General features: G+C 45.1%; 1 non-coding gene across 1 annotated transcript; it reads right to left on the bottom strand.

The window, feature by feature from the left end:
* Window positions 1-1,478: 1,478 nt before the first annotated feature.
* Window positions 1,479-1,560, bottom strand: trnas-aga (transfer RNA serine (anticodon AGA)). Its single transcript has one exon. It is a non-coding gene; the product is annotated as a tRNA-Ser (tRNA).
* Window positions 1,561-6,332: the final 4,772 nt, after the last annotated feature.

Here is a 6,332-nt window from a genome sequence, read left to right as displayed (position 1 = left end):
CCAGGCTTGTTATTTTAACACACGTTGACCCTTTAGAATTTTGCTGTAAAGTGGCCCTATTTGATTTTTGCCGTGGGTTTCTCTGCCCTCCACCTTTACTTTTATTCTTTCACTTCTGCGCCCATTCTACTTCCCTCTGTCTCCCGTCGCCCTGCCATATTACTTTAAACCCTCCCCAGAAACACTAGCATGCACTCCCCCTTGAACATTGGTTCTGGTCCTGCCCAGGTGCAGACCGTCCGGTTTCGTTCTGGTCCCACCTCCCGCAGAACCGGTTCCAAAGTCCCAGAACTTGAATCCCTCCCATCTGCACCACACTTCAAGCCACGTATTCATCTGAGATATCCTGCGATTGCTGCTCTGACTAGCAGGTGGCGCTGGTAGCAATTATGAGTTTGCGACCTTTGAAATCCTACTTTTTAATTTAACTCCTAGCTCCCTGAATTCAGCTTGTTGGTCCTCAGACACATTGAGTCAGAGACTCAAACACGTAAAGATATACAGAGCTCTCTAAAGACATAGAGTGAGAGGCACTTCACAATCCCATTTCTTGGTCAGTTGAGAATGTGACAGAGGGTATCACTGAGCAGGATGGGAGAAAATCGGTGTTAAATTCAAGAGTTACCAGGAGTGGGGTTCGAACCCACGTAAATATAAACCCATTGGATCTTAAATGCAACGACTTATACACTCGGCCATTCTGGACTTGTGAACCTTCACATTCTGTCTCTGTGAGAATCTGGGCTTGAGCTCCACCCTCACAGACACACGCATACACACAGGTTTTCAGTGAGCATTTCAGAATATTTATATAAAAGTGACATGGGGGCAACTCAGTACTCTTTATCGAATAATGCTGTCGGAACATTCACATTCACCCGAGAGAGCAGATGGAGCTTCAATTTAACATTTCATCCGAAAGTCAACATCTTCAACAATGCAAAATTCCCCAAGTACTGCACTTGAGTCTCAACCAAGATTATATGCTCAAGTCTCAGGAGTGGGACTTGAAGTCGAAAATGCTGTCGCTGAAGCAAAGCCGATATCAAATGTCACAACCGTATTATTTTCCCCAAATCTTTTTTTAAAGTTCCAGGACATACCAAATTCATGGTGATGATATCCGCAGACAGTTGCGCATACACAGAGACATATACACAGATAGACAGACACAGAGACACACACACAGATAGACAGACACAGAGACACACACGCATACGTAACCAAAAATATAGATGCACCAATGGACATACACAGAGTGCCTTAGACATATAGAGGGATAGACAGGCTGAATCACTGTCGCTAATTTAGCTGATTTTTGCGTTTTTCTATCCGTATGTATCGTAAATATTGCAGATTAATGAAAATGAGAATAACATGTCAGTGTTGAAAGGTGTGGGACGTTATTCCATCCAACTCAGGATCCGTTTTGCAGGGACCTGGTTAAAGTCTGAAATTGAATGAAAAATGCTGGAATCCGTAGTCGGCAGGATTCGAACCTGCGCGGGTAAACTCCAATGGATATCTAGTCCATCGCCTTAACCACTCGGCCACGATTACTGCGTCTGTGTGTTTTTAAATGTTACTAAGATATAACTCAATCATCCATCTCTCTGCATCAGAACACCACAGAGTCCTGAAAAAGTCTCCGTTTCCTAAAAATCTGGAAGAGCCAATATCGTCTTGCTGTATTTTTACTCTTCTATGTTGCTCTGGAACTTTTAATATGAATCTATACCGAATAACAGAAGTACAATTCTACATTTCGAAAATGCTTCCTCCCGCATGACAGGTGGGGATACTCACGACTATACTAACGAGGTACTGACGGGTGTAGATTTTGAGACAGCAGGAATCGAGCTGTGAAAATAACTAGACACCATGAGAAAGAGACAGACACATTGAGAGACAGATACAAAAACAGGAACAGGGAGAGACAGACAGCGAGCTAGAGAAATAGAGAGAGAGCAAGTGTGAGACTGAGAGGGATAGGCAGACTGAGTGAAACAAAGACTCAAACACACACATACACAGATATGTGTGTGTGTGTGCTCCATAAAGAGAGGGAGGCAAAGAGTACAGGAAAGCCAGAGACAAAGACAAAGACATGGAAAAAGGGAGCGTCAAAGAGAGAGAGAGAGAGATAGTGAGAGGTGAGAGCGAGAGACAGAGATAAAAACAGAAAATGATGGAAATACTCAACAGGTTAGAGACAGGGTCGAACAGAGACAGGCAAAGAGAAACAGACAGGCAGAGACATAGACAGACAGTAATGATGGGAAAGAGAGAGACAGTCAGACGGAGAGACTGAGATAATCCCTTTGGATCAGAACTGGACACTGTGAGAAAGACACGGGCAGATTGAGAGATCGAGACAAACAGAAAAACAGGGAAAGATAGAGTGAGTCAGAGAGAGGCAGCGTGAGGGACACAAAGACTCAAACACGCAAACACATGCACAGATCTCTAAAGAGACAGAGGTAGAGAGTGAGGCAGAGACTGAGAGACACAGATACATTTCACGATTCCATTTCTTTATCGGTTCAGAATGTCATAGAGTTACAGTAAAATGCAGATTCAACATATTCTTACTGCAGTTGTACAGAGCCTTGGTGAGGCCTCACATGGAATATTGTGTTCAGTTTTGGTCTCATAATCTGAGGAAGGACGTTCTTGCTATTGAGGGAGTGCAGCGAAGGTTCACCAGACTGATTCCCGGGATGGCCGGACTATCATATGAGGAGAGACTGGATCAACTGGATTTTTATATATTGGAGTTGAGAAGGATGAGAGGGGATTTCATAGAAACATAAGGATTCTGGCGGGACGGGACAGGTTAGATGCGGGTAGCTTGTTCCCGATTTTGGGGAAGTCCAGAACCAGGGGACACAGCCTTAGGACAGCCATGTCTCCGTGGTGCCAATTATATCATATTCATTAATTGGTGCCTGTGCAGTTAATTCGTCCACTTTATTACGAATATTCCTCACATGGAGGCACAGAGCCTTCAGGCTTGTCTTTTTAACACACTTTGTCCCTTTAGACTTTTGCTGTAATGTGGCCCTTTTTGAAAGGAATGACAAGGGTGTATGCGGTTACAGGAGGATGTGAGGGGAAACAAACATAATACGAGGGGAAGAGTGCATCCGCGATGGACCAGTATGAGATCAAAAAGAATGGAAATATAAGGGGAATATCTTTATCCATGTGCCGGAGAGAAGGGAGTCTAACTATATGCCCTCACCCAGTGGGAGACGGGAGCAAGGATAGCTGCGGGTTTGACAATACTACGGAAGGATGTGTCATGGGAATAAACCCTGCCCGAACCGAACCCACACATTACACCTATCATGGGCGAGGAGAATATTGTGTGGTAACTAGCCTGGGAACTTACGTTACTCCAAGACTGTCGGTGGCAGTGGGAAGAGCAAACATGACATGCCAGGAAGACAATGACATGAAATATAAGTGATGAGATTAAGCAAGGCATGGATGTTTACATGGAAGAGCAAGCACAATCAATTCACCTGTTACTTGAAGATTTAACTGAGCTCAAGAAATAACATTAAAATATATTAAGAGCTGAAGGAGAAAGCTGAAGAACTGGACAGTGAAATAAAGGATAACCTGAAAAACCCGCCTTGGTACTTGAGATTATACATCCCTGGATAAGGATCCTTTCCCATACCCTAGTGGCAGTAAAGATAGTAACAGCCTTGAGTTGGTTGGTGATGTTATGTAACAAGTGCAAAGACAGGCGAGGCTTACCCGAGTAAAGTTACAAGATAGGGATTCGAATTATATCCCATGTGTTAGTCCTAGTGCAGCTGATAGTGGTGTTGATGCTCCTGGGAGACTGCACAGGCAGATACAAGAGATGCAGGAAGAAGAGGTTGGCCAAGGCCCGTAACCAAGAACGCAGAAAGCCTTTGCTAGATCCAAAGAGGGTTAATCAAACAAAACAAAACGGCATGAACACCTGATCTGAGTCGTGAGTGTCCCAATCCTATCGCCTGATCAACGAAACCGAGGCGGGAGACAGAGGAATCAGGTTAGGATAAGGCAGGGAAAGGAAGATTGTTGTTCATGGTGGGATACTTTTAAGGTCTGGTCACCTGAAGCCTACGCAGTCCTCAAATTGATGTGGCATTTAATTGAGATAATAATGGTACTGGAAGGGACATGTATCGTGATCCAACTATATCTGATGTGTCAGATCAGAGAGATATACAACCACGTGGTTCTAGCCGAACATCAAACAGCCTTGTTAATTATGTAATGTAGGCATGATAGGGAGGCGAATGATTTTGTAACGCGTTAGGGAAACAACCAAGACCCCCGAGCTTATGCACTGTATGTACAAAAAGAAATATAAATGGCGTGCCAATATCCCAGGGGAATGGTCAGGGGTAGTGTGTAAAGATTCCGCAAAAGATGGAACTATGAGCGATCCCAGGAATATGGACTTGATATCACCATTTCCAGCAGATGGCTCAGAACATATATGTGGTCAGCTGATTATTTAGAAATAATCAGGGATCAACAGGAGGGACTGAAAGGGCAGATTACAAATTGAAATTACAATTAATAATAACAATTGCGATGTTTTAAAATGGAGTTAAGAGGTTTTTAAAATGGATCCCACAGCCTGTTTTCAGACTGTGGGAACCATGTGTGGGATGCCTTCCACAGAGGAGCAGATGTTCCAATTCATAGACCAAAGGCCTTGGGAGCTGGGCACAGACACAGATAACATAGAATTTGAATTGTATAGCAAGATAAGAGTTAATTAAAAAGAATCATAACAACATGTATTTGGAATTGCCAATTAAGGCATATAGAAGCCAGATTGGAGGAAGCGCTGTTCCAATCATGTATTAATCAATCAGCATGTATTAATTCGAACTTACGTATTTACTTAATGCTATAATCTGAAACTGTATAAAGTAATATGTCTCTGGCTCTATCTTCGAGCATTCCTTCAAGGATAGCTTCCCTGCCGGCTTGTATTAATAAAACCTGCATTTACTTTAAGGCTAACAGAATCCTAGTGGTGGGTTAAGTTAACCCTAACAACGTTAGCGAGATCGGGAGAGGTGGAGGGGCTCGAAGAGGTTAGAGAGAGAGGGAGGGGTGTAGGGCTGGAGGAGGTTACATAGATAGGGAAAGGTGTAGGGCTGGTGGAGGTTACAAAGATAGGGAGAGGTGTAGGGGCTCAAGGAGGTTAGAGAGATAGGGAGGGGTGTAGGGCTGGAGGATGTTACAGAGATAGGGACGGGTGTAGGGTCTGGAGGAGGTTACAGAGATAGGTAGGGTTGTAGGGACTGGAGGAGGTTACAGAGATAGGGAGGTAGTAGGGGCTGGAGGAGGTTACAGAGATAGGGAGGGGTGTCGGGACTGGAGAAGGTTACAGAGAGAGGGAAAGTTGTAGGGGCTGGAGGAGGTTACAGAGATAGGGAGGGGTGTCGGGACTGGAGAAGGTTACAGAGAGAGGGAAAGTTGTAGGGGCTGGAGGAGGTTACAGAGATAGGGAGGGGCGGGGCCATCGAGGGGTTTGAACAGGAAGCTGAGAATTTTAAAATCAGCGCCTCACTGGGGCTGAGGAGGGGGGAGAAGTGCAAGAACACAACCCCCTCACTACCTACCCTGCACTAACCCCCATCATCTGTTACATCACCTGGAGTTCCAGCGACACTCCTCCCCCTCTCTCTTGGTGTTTATCTACTCACTGCCTCACTCAAAACTTATCTCCCATTGACAGTCCATGTGAGTGCCCTCGTTGTCCCAGAATTGCTCCCCGTGGACACCGACTGACCTTTCCCGTGCCTCCGCCACCCTCCTCCTGTTCCGTGACGGCCGTCAAATTCAAGTTGTGTTCCAGTCAGCAAGCAAATGATCGGGGCGGGGGGGAGGGGAGGGTTCATATAAATTAAAACACGTGGTGGGCCGGAGGAAGAGGCTTGCGGGACCGTGTTCGGCCCGCGGGCCGTATGTTTGACACCCCTGATGTATACTGTCAAACCCTGTAAGAATTTTTATGTTTTAAAATGAGATCACCTCTCATTCTTCTAACCTGTACAGAATATAGGCCTAGTCTACTCAATCTCTCCTCACAGGACAATCCCTCCATCCCAGGTATCAGTCTGGCGAACCTTCGTTGCCATCCTCAATGGTAAGTACATCCTTCCTTAGGTAAGCAATCATAACTGTACACAATACTCCAGGTGTCGTCTCAGCAGGGTCCTATATAATTGCAGTAAGATGTCTTGGAGCAAGTTATTATTTAAATGGAGAAAGATTGCAATGTGCCGCAAAACAGCAGGCCCTGGGGT

The sequence above is a fragment of the Pristiophorus japonicus genome, chromosome 23 (assembly GCF_044704955.1).
Source record: "Pristiophorus japonicus isolate sPriJap1 chromosome 23, sPriJap1.hap1, whole genome shotgun sequence".
NCBI classification, from domain to species: Eukaryota; Metazoa; Chordata; class Chondrichthyes; family Pristiophoridae; genus Pristiophorus; species Pristiophorus japonicus.
The sequence above is the reverse complement of the archived record's forward strand: the minus strand, read 5'-3'. Positions and strand labels throughout refer to the sequence as shown.